General features: G+C 44.2%; 1 long non-coding RNA gene across 1 annotated transcript in view; it reads left to right on the top strand.

Annotated features, from left to right (window-relative positions):
* LOC115031542 overlaps positions 1-19,753 on the top strand; it is a 129,197-nt gene that overhangs the window by 13,709 nt on the left and 95,735 nt on the right. Inside the window, exon 2 of the long non-coding RNA XR_003837200.1 lies at positions 16,010-16,121. This is a non-coding gene — a long non-coding RNA (uncharacterized LOC115031542). The remainder of the gene's footprint in view (positions 1-16,009; positions 16,122-19,753) is intronic.

Here is a 19,753-nt window from a genome sequence, read left to right as displayed (position 1 = left end):
ACACACACACACACACACACACACACACACACACACACCATAAAACACAAAATCAGAAACTATAACACACAAGCAAAAGACCAGTAAGATTAAAAAAAATGACCCAAACAAAGCAATTTGAGACACAAAGTTTACAAAAACAACTACTGAGTTAGTTTTTTGTTGGCCCTGGACATGGACCTTAAGTGTAATTAGTATACCCAGTGCAACTCCACTAGAGGATATTAATTTTTCCTTTGCAGGGAGTTGTCAGTTGGGGATAGTTTGTTGGTAATGGATGAGAGATCATGTCCACTTTTCCCTCTTAGCACTGGGACCCCATCTGGCCTGAACCTGTGCAGGCCCTGTGTGTTGCTGCCACAGTCTTTGTCAATTCATGTGTACATCAGTCCTGCTGTGCTTGGAAGACACTGTTTCTCTGATTTCTCCCATCCTCTCTGGCTCTTACAATGTTCCTGCCTCCTCTTCCACATAGCTCCCAAAGCACTACAGGGAAGGGTTTGATGAAAACATCCCACTTAGGACTGAGTGTTTCAAAGTCTCTCACTCTTTGCACATTCTCTAGCTGTAGGTCTCTGTACTAGTTATCATCTACTGCCGGAGGAAGCTTCCCTGATGATGGATAAGTGAGACACTGCTCTACAAGTATAGCAGAATGTCATTAGGAGTCATTTTATTGCTAAATTCTTTTAGCCAAACCGTAGTTTTTGGTTTTCCCATTGGTCCATGGCTATGCAGTCTCGGGTTGTTTTTTTGTTTGTTTGTTTGTTTGTTTTTTGAGAATCTAGAACTCACTTTATAGACCAGACTGGCCTCGAACTCAGAAATCTGCCTGCCTCTGCCTCCCAAGTGCTGGGATTAAAGGCATGTGCCACCACCACCCGGCCAGTCTCAGCTTCTTATCCATTTGAGCAGTGTCAGGCATGGGTTCCATCTCATGTGAGCGGGCCTTCAGTCTGATCAGAGAGCAGTTGGTTACCCCCACACCATTTGTGCCAGTATTGTACCAGCACATCACATGGACAAGCCATATTGTAGATTGCAGAGTTTGTAGCTGGGTTGGTCTTTGTCTTTTTTCTCTAATAGTGAGCAGCGTGCCTGCACACTAGTCAGTAGGGCTGAAGGCTCTAGCTAAGTACCAGTTTGTCTTCTCTGTATCCAATGGGATATGTAAGTGTTGTCTGCAGCAACAGGGCTTTATCATTAGTTTGTGGAGAGCGATAGCTTTGGCAAGAATCTGAGTTATTTGGGGTTTTCCTCTGGCCAACAACAATAGAAGCAACTTATTCCTCGCACTGGATATTTCACTTGATGGTGAAAGATGCCCAGCAAGGGCATTGTCTCCCCCATTATTTGATTTCTGTACAACCCTTCAAATGGCCCTTAGTGTCAGCTCTCTGCCCCTGCATTCCCTTCCTTACTCTTTCTTTACTCCTCCTCCCCATTTAGTCCTTCCATTCCTGTCTCCCCGTTTCATTTTAACTATAGATTTATTTCCCCTTCCTTGAGAGAACCTTCCCTCCCTCCTAGTTCCATACTCTATACACAACCTCTATGGTTATACAGATTATAACCTGCTTCTTTAGCTTAACAGCTAACATACACATATAAGATAATATCTTTCTGGGTCTAGGTTCCCTCACTGCGGATGATTTTTTTTCACTCTAGAGCCATTTATTCATCTGTGAATTTACTAATGCTTTAAAAACAGGTGACTAATGTTCCATTGTGTAAATGGACCACATTTTCATTATCCATTCAGCTGTTGATGGACATCTAGGCTGTTTCTAACCAGCTCAGAAATATTAATCCAGAATTGCTCCTGTCAAAAGGAAATATTGGGACAAAGAGTGAGCCAGAGACTGAAGAAAGTGGATCCAGAGACTGCCCCACCTAGGGGTCCATCCCACATGCAGACACCAAACCCAGACACTATTGTTGATGTCAAGAAGTGCTTGCTGACAGGAGCCTGGTATAGTTGTCCCCTGAGAGGCTGTGACAGAGCATGACCAATACAGATGCGAATGCACATAGCCAAACATTGTACTAAGCATGGGGACCCCAATGGAAGAGTTAGAGGAAGGACTGAAGGATCTGAAGGGGTTTGCAACTTCATAGGAAGAACAACAATATCAACCAACCAGGCCACCAAAGCTCCAGGGACTAAACCACCAACCAAAAAGTACACATGAGAGGACCAATGGCTCTAGCTGCATATGTAGCAGAGGATGGCCTTATCTAGCATCAATGAAAGGGGAGCCCATTGGTCCTGTGGAGGCTCGATGACCCAGCGCTGAGGTGGGTAGGTGGAAAACCCTCATAGAAGCAGGGGGAACAGGGGAGGTGGTAGGGGGTTTAACTGGGAAGGGGAATAACTTTTGAAATGTAAATAAATAAAATAGTCAATAAAAATTTCATCACTAAAAATAACTAACTAATTAAATAAGGCAAACAAGCAGCAATGGATATGGTTGAGCAAGTGTCTCTACAGTTGGATGTAGGTCCTTTGGGTAGATGCCCAAGAGTAGTATGGCTGGATCTTGAGCCAGATCTCTCCCCAGCTTCCTGAGAACTGTTTTCCATAGTGCCTGTACAAGACTCCCCACCTCCCTTACTCAACATTCTCAGCAGCATGAGGTGTCATTTGCCTTATTGACTGTGGCCATTCTGTCTGGTATAAGATGAAATCTCAAAGAAAAATACAAACTTATAATTCAGAGTGGTACACGATGTCAGGATGGCGGCAGATAGAGGAGGCTAGTCTCATCAATAGTACTTTGTGTATATGTAGATTTTTTTATAAACTAAGAGTTTTCTCTCTGAGCATCCAATTCAAAATGGGAGCCTGAGGATGTTGCTCAGGTGGAGGAGTGGATTAATAAACACAGAGTCCTGGGTTTTAATCCAGTGCCACATAAAACCAGATGTGACATACACCTTGAACTTGCTATGTAGCAAGTCCCCAACTAGCCTAAGCTACATGATATCCTATCTGGATTATATGATATCCCGCTTTAAACAACAATAGTAACAACAACAACAACAACAACAACAACAACAACAACATATAGATGAACCTTGAAATTTAGGAATTTCTCTGGTCTTCACTAGTCTCAGATTCAGCAGTCCTAAGACCCTGAAAAATTTCAGGCTGACCTGTCAGATACATCTTGTGCCTGAGCCAAAACAGGGTGCACCAGGTAGATCTTCAGAACCCCAGCACTTATGAACAATCGAATCTGGTACCGGGACTTACTGTTTCAGACGTATTCTGTACAACTATATGCAGTAGGCTTCCAAGGTCCCTGAGCCCCACCTGCTCCATGGTCAACCTGTTTCCAGATCTAGGCTTTCTACTTTCTCTGTTGGTGAGGACCTCAACAAGGAGGCTACATCTTGTTTGTCCCATGTTTGAATATGGATTCAAGTTTTCTTGCCCTCTATCACATGGAAGCTGGATTTTTCTTCCAAAGAAAATGGGCTTCTTGGACAGAAGGGCTTTGTTTCCTGAGTGCAGAATTCCAAATAGACCTAGGCTACACTTTTACATCACCCTAGACATACAGTAGAATTAGTGAGGGAAAGTATTTACAAAGGCCAGGTCTCATTTAGACCAAGCTGTTGGGAGAATTTTTTGAAATCTCCTCTGTTGATATAACATACTGCTATAACTGACAGCCTTAGATCAATGGCAAACACTCCCATACCTGGAAGCTATTTAGATAAGATAAAAATGTTTACAGGCAGGCTTTAGAGACAATTTAAAATCAAAATACAGTTTTGATTCACACAGGATCACACATTCACTGGTCCTTACCTTGCATGTGTCTAGCTGTGCACTACACAGAGGCAATAAAGGGGAGGAGTTAACATTCTAGTAGCTTCATGTCCACTGGTGGAGACTTAAAAATGAGCCAGATGTAGCATTTGAAGCTATCATTAGTGCCATAGACAATGAAAGAAGATGCCGAGAGAACATTACTATTCCAAGAATTGAGCAAAGATGGGATGGCAGGGCAGGGAATTCTCCAAGGAATACCTGTACATGGAAACTGGAGAGATGGCTAGACATTCCCAGGAGGCTAACTAGATGGCTCTAGAAGGAGCGAGTGAACAATCTGCAAACACTGGAGACAAGGAAGGCTTGTAGTCATTAAAGGCCCTGCAAAAAACCCATTCTATTTGAATCAGGAACCAAATGGGAGAGTATCTGGTGATGAGACCCAAGAGGTCATTATCCAAGCCATTTGTGACCCAGCTCTGAGCTGCAGAAGAACTTCAGGGGAATGACAGGGGCAGAGCTGTAGTCCAGCGACCTCACTCTCTGTTGGATCAGGGAGAATTGGAATCACAGAGGAATGAATAGAACAGACAGCTAATTGGAGGCAGCTGGACTATCCCCGGTGAGAGGGCGCTGTTGTATGTTAGGGTGGGGAGGAGTTTGAGGAAGAGGTAGGAGTAAAATGTAGGGGGAAAAAAAAACCCAAAATGTAACTCCTTCCCTGGGTGTTTTGTTCCCAATTCTAAGAAGGTGCACAGTGTCCACACTTTGGTCTTCATTCTTCTTGAGTTTCATGCGTTTATCAAATTGTATCTTATATCTTGGGTAAGCAGGGTAGAACTAGTTGAGCTGTACCAACTTGGAAAGTCCCATCCCTGCCATGGGTGATTGTCTAAGTTACTGTTCTCTCTCTGTGAAAAGACACCATAACTAACACAACTCCTATAAAGGAAAGGGTTTAATTGAGGGCTTGCTTACAGTTTTGTAGGGGTGGAGGTGAGGATGGGGGTGGGTTTGGGGAGGGGGTGGAGGAGCAGACAGGCATGGCATTATAGCAGTATCTTAGAGCTTTACATTCTGATCCACAGGCAGTAGACACAGAGAGACAGAGACAGAGACATTGGGTCTAGGGTGGGCATTTGAAATCCCAAAACTCATCCCCCAGTGACATACCTCTGTAGATGAAAATTATCCACATGATGTTTGTATTAATAAGTGCTGGATACTAGTAAGGTGGCAATTACTCCTTAACCAGATCTGCCCTAAATAACCACACCCAGAGACCTTTCAATATTTCAAAGCCTTAGACCTTAGCTGGGCAGACTCCTAAGCAGCTCATCTAAGTTAACGTAACTGCCTAGGCCCATCCAGACACATGGCTAAGCTATACCTCCCAGGCCTGTGATCAGGCCTGTCTCCTCTCATGGCTCCTGGTGAAAAACCTTTCTCCTTTTCCTCCCCAGAGTTCCTTTCTCTCTCCCACTTTCCACTTCCCTCCCAGATAATTGGCCGTCAGATTTGTTATTAAAGCTAATCAAAGAATGCCTTAGGTAGGTGAAGAAGGACAGAGACACAATTCATACAGCGTACCTCAACATCCCCCGCCTTTAGTCCAATAAAGGCTCTTTCTCTTACACACCTCCTCAAACAAGGTCACACCTACTCTAAAAAAGCCACACGTCCTCAACCTTCTCAAGCAGTTTCACTAACTGGGGACCAAGCATTCAAACATATGACCTGATAGGAGCCATTCTCATTTAAACCCTCACAGGGATTTAGGGCAAGTTATTTGTAGTTTCTACCAGTATTGTTGCAGGTTTTGATGGCTCAGACCCAAAGATCTATACCTTGTAGACAGTAGAGGCTCAGAACTTGCCATGCCCATCCAAAAAAAGACTTACCTCTCTGTAAGGTGATAAGGTGATTAGAGTGAGTAGAGTGCTCTCTCTCTCTCTCTCTCTCTCTCTCTCTCTCTCTCTCTCTCTCTCTAAACTGGAAAGTAGAATGCAGATTTATCTGGAGTCTGAACAGTCTTGAACTTGCCCTTGAGCTCAAGCTGCCTGTATCCCAGGTGGCTTGGGAGCTGACTCCCTGAGTCAGTCTTGGCTTTGACATTGGTCTTCTCCACTTTGATTCTTTCTTCTAGGCTGCTGAGGGAGAGCTGCATAGAGTCTAATGATGTCATTATTGTTGTAAAGGACCAGAGTCCTTTACCACTGAGTTCTCTGGAGCTGAGTACCCATGAGTGGCTTTCAACCATTCATTCTTTTTCAAAGATAACAAAGGACAGGATTTTGCAGCCACTTGCAGCTTCTGACAGAATACGGAAGAACCGGTGATCCTGAACACCTTGCAATCTCACATGATGGAAATGTCTCCTGGAAAATGCCTCTTCTATCTTTATGTTTTATTAGCCTGAGGAATTCACTGCCATCCTCTCCCCAGTTCCAACCTCAGAAATACTCTCAGGCATCAGAAAAGGGAGTTCCTGGGGGTCTCTTTTCTAGACTTTGCCATTTTGTCTTTATTCAAGACAGTTTCTTTTCAATATTCATGTAAGTGACACACATGTAAAGACTGTAAGAGCTGACTTTTCAAGACAGATCTGTCTGGCCCAGGCACTGGTTTGATGCCATAAGACAGAAGAATGAGGATTAAGAAATAGTATATCCTGATGTTACTGTTTTCATATGGGAAATGGTAGCAAACAAAGGGGAGCTATGTGAGGCAAGATCCCCCAGCTGATGTGTGACAGATCCAAGTTAGATCCTCTGTAATCCATTATCTTCTCCATTCTCTGTTTTGTACTTTACTGTTGGCTGTAATCTTTCTATGTGCTAACTGCTGCCATCATTTGTAATGTGGGCTAAGTGTCTCTTCTCCCAAATGCTTAGGGCCAGGCATGCTTCTCATTTCAATTCCTTTTCAGATTCTGAATATTTACATTTGCATAATAAGATACTTTGCGATTGTGACACAGAGCTAAGCATCAGGTTGAATCACTGGTCATGAATACCTTGTACCTGTAGCTTAACATAATAAATTATTTCTTAGTGTGACTGTATTTGGACTGTGTGACCTGCCATGTAAGGTTGATTGCAGCACTTTCCACCAGTGATATTATGTTTGCAATCAAAACATTTTGGAGTTTGGGATATTTTGCATTACATGTTTTTTTGGATTAGGGAGATTCAACTCATATGTTAGCATCCCTATATACAATAGATGCCTCAAATTGTAGCTCATACCGAACCTTGCATAGACACACTGGTACTTCTGCAGCTGATCTGATAAATGAGATGACTGAGCCTCTGATGGGTGAGTAGCAGATACTGCCAGGATATGCTGGAAAATGGGCTCATTCGCATTCCAGATGAGACACAGCTGGATGTCGTGAGATCTCACCCTGGCACTCAGAATGGCATGCAATTTAAAACCTATAAATTATTAATTTCTGGAATTTTCCACTTAATGTATTCAGACCACAGTTGACTGAGCATAGCTAAAACTGTGGGAAATCAAACTGTAAGAGGGGGTTATTGAGACTGTTTGCCATTGGCCAGAGCCCAGCTCAGAAAGACTTGCAGCCTGACCCCGAATGCACTGGTAGGAGCCAATACTGCAGAGCAGACCACAGGGCCAGCCTGTGTTCTGTGCAGGCACATGTGTGAATTCAACTGGTCCCCATGACTACATGTGACAGGCATTTCTGTTATCCTATGTTATAGAATCCAGCCCCAAGAACCTAAAGAAAAGAAGTTAACCTGTATCACACATCATCTCAGAATGATGGGATCAGGACTTAGACCCACTGGTGATATCACTGACCCCTTGAAGGTGCTGACTCAGGAGAGCCACTAGTCTAGAACCCCATCTGTTTTGAAGCAGAATTTGGCATCTTAAGAATGGCATAGTACATCTGGATTTTGGAAAAGCTGACCCTCAGCACAAAGCAATTAAGACACTTGCTTGAATTTCCGATCAGTTCAGCCAAGCATAGGTGCAGCCTGCCCTGTACAGTAATCTTTTCTGTGGATGGAGAGTCTACCATCCTTCCCTTGCATTCCCCGAAGCACACTGTGCCATGCGATCCTGCCCTGCCCAGTAATTTAGAAGAATAGCAGTAATGAGACAACCGAAGGCAGCCAGATCCTCAGGGAGAGTCCTTGGGAGGCAAACTATAATTATCTCAATTAGCCTCTGAGGGGAACGTCCTCTTACAACCCGTGTTCTGCCACAGAACAGAGTGTTAATGTCTCTTTCTGCTAAAGGCTGTGGCTTGCAGCATAGAGCCTCCTGGCTAGCTTCTCATCTCTAGAACTTACTTAGCGAGTTCTATGTATCTCAGAGTGGTGGGGATGATATAGAAGGCTTCTAGAAACTTCTGGGAGTTTCCATGTTGGAGAAAAAATGTTTAGACTTCCTGCCAAGTTACAGCCCCATTAAGAAGCAAATAGTCTTTGCATATTCTTATGCCCTCAATTAACAGTTAATTGCCCAAGTTGCGGCAAATTTCTATCGATGTTTCTAGAGGGAGTTCTTATTATTCCCAGGGTTTGATGGGAACCTTGATGTTGGGGATGGGTGGGTAGGCTCAGCGGGAGGAGCTTTTCCACTCACAGGTCTCCTATAGGGCTCATTTCAAATCGACACACAGCAAATTGCAAACCCCAAAAGCATGGGCTGAATTTAGGCTTTGTGGTGAAACAAATACGTGTTTAACTCTAGGCTTGGCTCTTGTTGATTGTGTTGTTCGGCGTCAATTACCTAACGATGGCCAAATCCACATGGCCCAAAGGACTTGCCAATGCTCTGTTGAAAGACCTCACCACAGGTTAGCTGGCTTCTTCCTGAACTAGCTTGCCCCTTAGGGTGACCACAGGTCCCAGGTGTAGGTTTTGCTCAAGAGTGAGCAATGCTGTAAAGTGTGTGTGTGTGTGTGTGTAACAACAATTAATGAAAAAAGAGACCATGAATTTGAAAGAGAGAACAGAGGAGAATAAGGGAGAGTTTTGAATGAAAGGGAAGAAGTGATGTAATTATATCATAATCTCAAAATAAAAAAAGTGAAAAAAACAAAACCAGAAACATAGCAAGCAGGACAGATTTTGTCCCAATTACTGTTTACGAAGAAGAGAGTCTCTAGTTTGAATTGCATTAGACTCTAACTAAAGTAGGTGACTGTGGATTATAAAGGGAGAAAATGGAGGAACAAAAGACTACTAAGAGGTTGGAAAGGAGAAATGAAAAGGAGACTAAGTGCATGTACATAGTCCCCCATATTCAGGAGGAGGAGGAAGGGGAGGAGGAGGAGGAGGAGGAGGAAGAGGAGGCAAGAGAATCGAAGAGTCCAAGGCCAGGCTAGGTTAACCTATCTCATGCTGGGGAAAGAGAGAGGATAGGTCAGAGGGTGGAGAGGAGAGGTGATATACATCCATGCATGTCTTATATACATAAACACACCCTGCTCAGCCTGTATAACATTATGTGTATGTCTGTGCTTTCAGGGCTGACCATTCGGTATTGGATAACCAGGTGGTGTGCTCTTCCCTGAGTAAGACTATTTCTCCCACTCTCGGCATCCCTCAGTGGCCTGTAGTTCTTTGTGTAGGGTTGGAGCCTCATAGGCACTTCCTCCTCTACTTTAGCATGTCTATTGCTATTGTCCTTGTAGAGTTTATGTGTAGGCAGTTGTATTGGTGACATCTTATGGGTGTAATTTTTGACATTCCTGGGAGACACAATCTCACAGCAGACTCCCTCTGGTTCTTAAAAATCCTTCCACCACACCCCCCTTCTGAAATGTCCCCTGAGTTTTAGGTGCAGGAGTGTTTTGTAGTTGTTTCCTCTGGGACTAGGCTCCACAACTCTACTTTTGATTGGTTGTGTCTTCCTGTAATGGTCTTCATCTGATGCAAAGATAATTTTCATTGTTGAGAGATAAGAATTACTAATGGGTATAATGTCCTACTTTTAACACATGCTAAACACTTCCACATTGTCAAAGGCTTGGCTCCCTGACCTATAAAACAGGGATAAGTGTTTTTTGCTTAGCTATATATCATTCTGTGATTATGACTGTAATCATTGCAACATTGTGTGCCACCCAAAAATTCTGGTCTTGCACCATACAAGCCATACTTTTTGAAACGTGCAAATATTGGTGGTATATTGAGTGAAAAAGCAAACAAATAAAACATTCCAAAATTTCAAATATAAAACCAACAGGAGACAGCTCTCCCAATTACCACTGATGGCAGAGGGACAAGAGTATCTTCAAAGAGTGAGCCACTTGTGCAAGGCAGAACTGAGATTGGGCCCATGAGGAGCTTTGAATTCACATATAGGACATTAGGAGAGTTGGAATTACATAGTTTTTCTTACTGGAGTAGAATACTTACCATGATGGAGGTCGCTGTAATATAGAGGGTGGTAAGACTGCTAGGCAGGGCCCTAAGAGCAGTGCCAAACACAAAGCAGGGGCAAGATGTCTGGTTTAGTTATTATGGATAGAGCCAGAATAGAAGGCAGAGTGGGAGAGCTAGGCTAGAGGACAAAGTGAGAGAAATCCTAACATCTAGGCTAGGGTATTCAAGAAAACCCTCCAGACAACATGGGGAAAAATGGCAATTCCCATACAATGGGAAAAGACCTGATGGGACAATATTTAGAAGACTCTCACTACCTCAAGTAATAAACATATGAAGGTGTAGCAGTGAATCAGTTAAATTACTTTGGCTCCTGGTGGATCGTGGGCACACTGCACCCACCCAAGAGTTCTCTGGATTCACAAATGAAACACACACACATGCCAGCTAATTTTGATATGACTTGACTAGCTCAATGGTTGGGCACTTCTAAACCTCCCCATGGCTAGCTAACACTCCACTGCAGTAATCCTGAGTTAACATCTTTTAAAATCGATTTTTCATCTCTACTACCCCAGACCTAACTGCGGAAGTGATCCTTAGGGCCATTTTCCTGGATTCTTCCATGCTGGTGGGCCTTTAAGTTTCATCTTTCTGCTTCCCCATCATGGTAATTCTCTGTGTGTCCCCCAGTCCCTTGCCCATACAATCTAAAAGTCTTGCTTCTGTCTTCTTGTCCAACCATTGGCTCTATGGCAATTCTTTATTACCAATCGAAGCAAGTTGGGTGCAGAGACCCTTAGGTCTGGAAGCATGGCTTTGGGAGTTGAATTAGGACAAAGCGTTAGAACCAATTCCCAACATGAAAAGGTGCCAACAGTAACCAGATTAAGTTTAGAAAATGAAATATCCCTTCTTATGTACTGTATCAATCTTTATATCCATTAGAAAGGCATGCAGCATTAAATAAAATCAGGGTGATCCAGGACTATTATGCTCTGAACACAGGCAATTCCTTAACTACGATGAGGTTGTTTTTGCCCGGTGAACTCATGCTAAATTCAAAATATAGTGTGTTGGAAATACCTTTAATCCCTTGACCTACATAACCACTGTGGCTTAGCCTAGCCACCCTAAGTGTTCTCAGAACCTCTCATTAGTGTACTGTTAGATAAAATCACCTAGCACAAAGCCCATTTTATAATAAAATGTCCAACGTCTTCATTTGATTTAATACGTTTTACACTAAAAGTAAAAATCAGAATGGCTATATCTACAATGCTAAACTCTCATAAATTAGAGTCTAAGGCAAAAATTGTTTATACAAACATATAGGGATTTTCTACTTTAATTTAGTTGCTGTGATAAAATCCATCGTCAAAAAGCAAGTTAGGCGAGTCATGGATTTAATCAGTTTACAATTCCAGGTTACAATCCATTATTGTGAGGAGGTCTAGGCCAGAACTTAAAACATCACATCTACAGTCCAGAGCAGAGAGAGAATAAATGGATCCTTTCTTGCTTGCTCGCTCAGTTACCTTTTTCTACTTAAAAAATTGTCCAGAGTACAGCCTTGAATGGGGAATGGTGTCACCCATAATGGGCCGTGGATCAATTAACAGTTAAGACAGCCTCCCACAGACATGTCCATAGGCCAGAGGTTTTCCTCTGTGGAGCTAAGCAGCGCAAGGAGAAACCAGCGTACATCTGGACATCTAGACAAAGAATTTCGTGGTCACCATGATGGATGCTAGTGAGGAGCCAGGCCAGATCATCAAAGGCAATGTATCTAGGTCTTAGGGACAGAGTGAAAACTCTCAGAAGCAAAGCAACTCATATTTGTATACACTAACAATACGCTAAAACAAACGAATAAATACCGGAGCAAGCAGAATAAGATGGTCATTCAGAACAAAGAGGAGAGGGAAGAGAATTGGTGAATGAAGTTAAAAGAGAATAAATAGAAGAGAAGAGTGGAAAATAGCATGGTTACATTTTTGTGAAGTGAGAATGTAAGGATTTCCTGTCTCTCAGCATTTTAGGTTAAAATACATGTATGAGAAAAGGTCACTGGCCCGAGTTGAGGGAGCACCTCAGAGTCAAGGGAGCATCTCAGAGTCAAGGGAACATCTCAGAACCAAGGGAGTATCTCAGAGTCGAGGGAGTACCCTTTGTCTGCTTGTGTACACAGTTGTTTTCTTGAGGTCTGGCAGGATGCCACATATGCCCACATATTTTTAATAAGTGAACTTTATTAATAATCTCATACAGTGCCAATGATGTTTTCAGAGCTCATTCCATGGTGTTGGCTGGGTAGGATGCTCTACCAACTACGGAAATGAGTTAGCAGGAGTATTTTTAGAAAATGAGGAAAACTGAGGCTCAGACAGCCGAAGTGTCTGGGAAGCTACAGCCCAGTGACTCAGACCTGGAAGTCCCGGTCCTATCCAAGGTCTCTGGTCCCTGGTTCCAGGGAGCACAGCTACAAGTGAGATGTGAGCACTCCTCCGAGAGATGAAATGTCACTGGCATTATGTCCCACGCACTTTTCTGTCTTCGCTGCTTTTGTTTTTGTTGTTAGGGCAATGTTATTTGTGTGAAATCCTAAGTCAGTGGTTAACTGACAACATGCTGTAATGGTTTTAACATAATCATTAGCAACTATTTTTCTGTATATATGTCCTTATGTATTTTTATTTTAAAAATAACTTCTGCTCCAGGGAAACTCCTTTGTTCTATCACCTACCAGGAATCACCCATGAAGAGTTTTCAGAAGATTCTTCTAGATTGTTTTTTTCCCCCTAAGAAACTGAAAGTTGAATTTCTTTCTGTAGTAAGGAGAAGAGAAGGTGATCACAACTGGGCTCGAATCCTGGTGATGGAAATTCTGGAAGATGGGTCCAGTTTAGCCAACTCAGAGCATGTGTCTCTTGTGGGTGGATAAGAGGATCAGAAATAGCTGACTCTACAAAGTAGTGTTCCGTGTTTAGACACAGCTGGACTCTCCAAGCCGGAAGTTGAAGTCCCTGGAGGGAGAGTGCTCTCAATACTGGAGACATATGTGAAGTCTGAACAGTTGGGCAGCCTCTAAGTTTGCTTGAGAATTTTAGTCATAAGTTTGGCATAGACTCATCAAAGAGAGATTCCTGGTTCTTCTCGCTGGTTACTGGGGGTACTTCTCTTGTGGGACTGGCAAGGTGAAGTGACTTTCTGGTGGTGGGACAGTAGATTTGATCAGGTTGTCTGGTGTTGAAAGTAACAGAAACAGAATAAACTACCTGTTCATAGTTGCCAGATAAATATTCTGAACATCACCTGTTCCTGGTATTTTGATTTTTTTTTTTTTTTGTTGGCTGCAGAGAGTAATGTGCGGGTCACCATGGTAACAGAAGATACAGTCTGATTCAAATACCTCTCTCCAGTTCCAGTCCATAGATACCCCCAATCCTTTTTCCTTTGGGGTCCTCCTGTCACCACATATTCCTACCTCTTAAACAATCTCTCTTTTGGAAAATTCATCTCAGTGGTTGGCGTATTACTCAGCAGGTATGATGGGTGTGGCTCAGCAACATTTGAGTGATTTGATGATTGGTGACTATGATGAACAATCCTGGCTATCTACTTGACTGGATCTGGATTCAATTAAGGAGAACATCCAGACATGGGAAGACATACCAAAAAATGGGAGCAGAACCTTCTAGTGCTAGCCCAGATATCAGCAGATCCAAGGGGGAAAGCTTTGGCTTTTTGCCTGCTTGCTTTTATGGCTGGTTGGCAATTCCATCTACTCTGTTTGCAGGGTCATATACCTATTGCCTTTGCTGCTGCCATTCTTCATTAGCATCAGAATCCAGATCCCTTGGCTTTCCAACATGAACTGAAGACCCATGGCTCTCCAGGAGTCATCCAGATCTTTGGTGCCAGATTTGGACTGCGGAGGCACCCAGCTTTGTGGACTGATAATCTACTGGTTCTTCACTCTTCCAGTGAAAAGACAGCCATCACTGCTTCATATCTTGCATGAAAATGTCCGTTCGTGGCACAGTGTCAGGTGCAATGAGTAACTACAATGAAAATGTTAAGAGAACATGACTTAGAATTTCAACGTGGTAGCCATGGAACATCAAACCCTAAATACGGGGTTCTACTCGACTGTATTTTCATATGTCTATGAGACTCTGCTTCATCATGGCCCAGAGACATGTGACCTTTGGCCTCATCCTTCCAACCTCATTTCCTCATCAGCTGGTGAGCACAAAAAGCCAGGCTTCCAAGATGGCGGCATAGATACAAGGAAGAAACAGGGATAGAGAGAGTTGATGGCCTTATTTCCATTCCTGATGTTATTTATGTTTTGTACTTTTTCCATTCTGATTGCAGCCAGTGTCCCTGCTCCTCCCAGTCTATCCCAGTGATAATATCTGCACCTCTTCAGGTGACCATGAACACAGCCCTAGGGAACAACAGGGCCTTGGGCTCAGTGACTTCAGTAGCCAACACCAGAAACTATTCCCACAGCTCCAAACATGGAACTTCAAACTCGGCCTTTCAGGGCAGAAGGCTGTTCCCACGTTTCCTGTGACAGATGTGACCCTAGCTTTGATCCCTCTTTCCAAAAAAAAAAAAAAAAAAAAAAAAAAAAAAAAATTCCATGCTCCTTTCTTCAAGTCCTTTGTTCCCAGAGTAGCTCTGTGAGGAATCTGAAGAAAGGCTGTGGGAAGCGATTTGGATTTAATCCCTGGTGGGGGAAGCAGCTGCCCCTCCAGCTGGGCCCAGGTGGTGAGACCCAAGCTGTGGTGGGTCAGGCTGGGCTCCCTAAAGCCGGGCTCTGTGGGCCGCCATCATTGCACGAGGCCTGCAGAGCAACTGAAACCTGTAGTCTCTCAACTCCCCAGGAGAAGGGGAGCAGGCTGGGTGTTCTACCTCCTTTCTCAGGATGTTTGGCTTTTTCATAATGCCGGCCAGCTGGCTGGTACAGGGGAGAGAGGCCTGAGACTTCACACAGCACCACTTGGGTCCTCCCCTACAGGGCTACTCCTCTCCCCAGTTAGGTGCTCTGGGTTGCAGTGGTGGCTCCCCGAGGCCCCCCTGCCCTCCACAGTTTGCATGTATCACTGAGAACCTCATTGCTGTGTGTGTAACAAGCTTCTGTGTGGTGACTGTTCAGGTTGCTGGTGGTCATACCTTGCATAGAGCCAAGTTTGGAAAGTTCCACAGCCATTCCTGACTGAATGGCATTGAGAAACCACTTAGCCCTCTGAACTGTTTCCTCACATAGAGGAGCCAAGGGAGTCACAAGGAAAAGGTGACATGGGACGTTGTACCAGCAGGTAGTTTATCCAGGTTATCCCTTGCTTTCAACACAGGGCAACTTTGAGCAAATCTATTGTTCCATATCCAGAAGCCAGTGCATATAGTCAGCTAGCTCCACAGGGGAAGTCTTTCAGGGGACCCAATTCTACACCAACCAGGAAAGAGAGAAAGAGAGAGAGAGAGAGAGAGAGAGAGAGAGAGAGAGAGANGAGAGAGAGAGAGAGAGAGAGAGAGAGAGAGAGAGAGAGAGAGAGACACAGAGAGAGAGAGAGAGACACAGAGAGAGAGAGAGAGAGAGAGAGAGAAAAAGAAAGAAAGAAAGAAAGAAAGAAAGAAAGAAAGAAAGAAAGAAAGAAAGAAAGAAAGAAAGAAAGAAAGAAAGACAGGCAGAAAGGAATAAAGGGAGGGAGGGAGAGAGGGAGGGAGGGAGGAGGAAAATTAGTTTAAATGTTTAACACACAGCTTTCACATATAGTGGTCTTTCAAAACTTTGTTTTCCTATATCGCTTTCCTTATAATTAGCTTGCATTTTTCTGTATTTCTACAGAAATGGGTCTCCATTTCGACATGATCAGCTGCAAGCTTCTGAACAAGACCCCTCAGTGAGCACAGGACCACACATCTGTCAATCACACCTTCAGTCCAGCTGCTACGGCTCTGTAAGTCTAAGTCCACTGTCTGAACTGAGCTGTCCGGGCTCTGGGGGTTCAGTCAGAGCAGGTGTGGATATGAGGAGGAGTGTGCCCTTGGCTGTTTCCTCGGCGTTGGCTCTCCTCTTGGGTAGGCTCTTTGCTACCATACAGATGACTCACAAAAGCTCCAGGAAAACAGACCTGGAAGGAGACAGCCACGTTCTGGAGCGATCCAGATTGCATCCCATGACAGTACAGTCCATGACCCAATTGTGCATCCGCTGGCATTGGGCATTGACTCACATAGCCCAGTCTTCTGGCATTGTTGTCTCCCTATCTCCCAAGCAAGGGGTTTTTCTCTCCCTTCTGTATCCACTGCCACCTGTGCCCCGTGTGGAGCCTCAAGTGAGGATGAGCTAGCACAAATGCCATGCACAATGAGTCACTTGTACGATGCTGCACTCACCTGACTGGACATGCCAATTAGCAGATATAAAATACCCCATGAAGAACAACTGGAATGTGGGGGTGTGGTGGAGGGCTATCCCGAAAGCTATTGCCTGTCCATGGGATATATTCTAATTGGGCTGCCTTTCTGGCTTCAGTGGGAGAGTATACACCTAGCACCACAGAAACTTGGTGTGTCAGGGTATGGGGATACTCAGGGGTGTCCTCACCCACTCAGAGGAGAAGGGGAGGGGGACAGGGGAAGGATTGTGGGAGGGGATGACCGGGAGGGGGGCAGTGAGCAGGATGTAAAGTGAATAAGAAAATTCTCCAAGAACTTGGTAGACACTACTACACAGAGAAAGAAAATTCTTTTTCTTCTGTGGTGTGAGGAATCTAACCTGGGGCCTTGCACATGTTGGATAATTGCTTTCTACAGAGCTATACCTAGCCTACCTTTTCTTGTCTTGAACAAGGGTCCTGGCATGGTCTCTTTGAAATAAGTCCTGGAAATGACGTTATTGACTACATAGCTGAGTTTTGAACCCAGGAAGGGATGATCCTGCAAGTCCTGTGTTCTTGATTGCTCCACTGTCGACATATTGCTTCCTTCACTGCCTCATGAAAGAGACCCTGTGACACCGCTTCTTGAACAAGGCCATGGGGTTGAACTAGCTTCTGAGAGCAAGGGGTAGGATTACTTCCACCAGCATACATGAACGTCACTCTCCTTGGGAGATTCCTTCATGAGGCGATGGCTCAATGAGGCTAGCTCACAGGTTTTCTCACACCAGGTTTCCAAGTTAGCAGGCTTAGAGCTTCAGTCTTTGTACCAAGATGTAGTAGCTCATTGTGATTCGCACCTTGGTTGGATTAAGACACACCAGGAAAGAGTGTACAAGCCAGAGGGGGTGGAGGACACCGAGGAAGGCCTTCTAGATCCAACAGGGCTGGTGCACATATGAACTCACAGAGACCACAGCAGCATGCCCAGGGCCTGCCCAGGTCTGTACCAGATGGAGAGGAAAGGGCACACATTGGTCCCTAATTCAGAAGCCATCTCCAACTGATAACCACTTACAGATGAAAAGTTAGTGTTCTCCAAGGGCATCTCACTGAGGAAACAGACTCTAGGCCCAGCAGTAGACGGCCAAGAGAACCAACTCAGTGGCATCATTGGAGATTCTGTGTCTTATTGTTAAGTTGGGACTTTTTTTAAAAAAAGATTTATTTATTTATTTATTTATTATATATAAATATACTATAACTGTCTTCAGCTATACCAGAAGAGGGCGTCAGATCCCATTACAGATGGTTGTGAGCCACCATGTGGTTGCTGGGAATTGACTCAGGACCTCTGGAAGAGCAGTCAGTGTTCTTAACCACTGAGCCATCTCTCCAGCCTAGGACATTTTTTTTTTTCTGACTTACAGGTCCCTTGCATGTATTTTATGGCTTCCGGTTTGGAGTTTTTATGGGATTCCTGTATGTGCGAACTTGTGTGTCTCTGCGTCTCTGTGTGTTTCTTGTGCCTTTTCTTTGGCTCTTTTTCTTGTGTGGTTGTTTTGTCATATGCCAACTTGTTTATTTATTTACTTACTTAATTTAATTATTATTCCTTGGATGCCTGTTTGTTTTCTAACAAGAGGCACAAAAGGTGTGGATACAGATAAGAGGGGAGGTGGGGAGGAACTGGGAGGAGAAAAGGGAGAGAATCCATAATCAGAATTTATTGTATGAAAAATGTATATTGTCAACAATTTAAAGACATACCCAGGGCCCAGGGAATTAGTGAGACACAGCTCTCTCTCTCTCTCTCTCTCTCTCTCTCTCTCTCTCTCTCTCTCTCTGTGTGTGTGTGTGTGTGTGCTTGCAGAAATTGGCTAAGTGGAAAGGCTCATTTCTGAATGAGGGTGGCACTGTCCCATAGGCTGGGGTCTCAGATTGCATAGAGAAGAGGAAAAAAAAGAGAGCCAGCTGAGCATCAACAGTCTACCTCTGAGGTGTAAAAGGGCAGCCTCTGACCTCTGACCTCTGACCTTTGTGACTTCCTGCCATGGTGGCCTGCATTCTCAACTTGAGCCTCTCTAATGTATGTTGTTCCTGTCAGGTGTTCTGCCACAGTGATGCGAAAAGGAAGAAAGACTGGAGGACAACAGCTGGAGATGCTGTGGCCATGGTGAAGGGAGACCTGGGTTCAAATCCCACCCCTACCACTTCTTACTCATAACTCTGTCTTCTTCTAGGATGGAGAGTCAAACCCCACTAAGACTCATTTCTCAGCACTATCAAATATGGACCAACATTCATGAGGATGGAGTGAGGTTAGAAAGCAACTGGAGCCTACCGATCAGGCCTTGGCTTCTGAAAACTCGATAAGATCAACACAGTAGGTAGTTCATTAGAAATGTGGATTCTCAAGTGATTTGTGTTCACATTAATATCTGGAAAAGTGCTGGTCTATGGGATCTTTTTTTGAAGCATTAATTCACATTTTGGGACTCATTCCAGAGATTCATATTTAAAGGCTTTGGAGCTCAGAATGGTGGAGTGTGCCTGGAGTTCCCAGAGAGGCTGAGGCGCCAGATCATGGGTTGGAGTTTGCATGGCAGGTTCCAAGCTAGCCTGGCCTATACAGTGAGACACTGTCTGAAAAAAGGTAAAACCCAGCATAGAATAATAGGAAATATTGTATCTTGGCCAGTGATGGCTTTGACGTATTTTCTCAGGCTGCAGGCAAGTCTCATTCTTTGCCTGGGCTATTAGTGGCCTTCCAAGCCCCGTTCTTAAGTGGGACCCACCCCTACTCCTGGCCCCTTGTGCGCACATGATTGGCTTTCCGGGCTGCTCATCTTAGCAGGGAAGCCATTTGGGGGTAAAACCAGTCCTAATGCAGGCAAACAATGGCTCTGAGTTTTCATGGGACATAGAAGTCCATTTGTTAAATGCTGGTGTTTCTTTCAAACCTTCAAAAAGTGGCATTTTGACTGGTGATTTGGCTTAGTTGATAGTTTACTTAGCATGCGTGAAGCTGTGGGTTCAAATCCAGCACTGGATACACCAGGTATAAAGGCACAGGCTTGTCACCCAGCACTTGGGAGGCAGGAGTGAGAGGGTCAGACCTTCAAGGTCATCCTTAGGCACACAGTTAGTTTGAGAGCAGCTTGGAAGATCTTTCTTTAAAAAAACCTCTCAGTTTCTCTCAGTCTCTC

Source organism: Mus caroli, chromosome 7 (genome assembly GCF_900094665.2).
Source record: "Mus caroli chromosome 7, CAROLI_EIJ_v1.1, whole genome shotgun sequence".
In the NCBI taxonomy this organism is placed as follows: Eukaryota; Metazoa; Chordata; class Mammalia; order Rodentia; family Muridae; genus Mus; species Mus caroli.
This window is presented reverse-complemented; position numbering and strand designations above follow the sequence as displayed.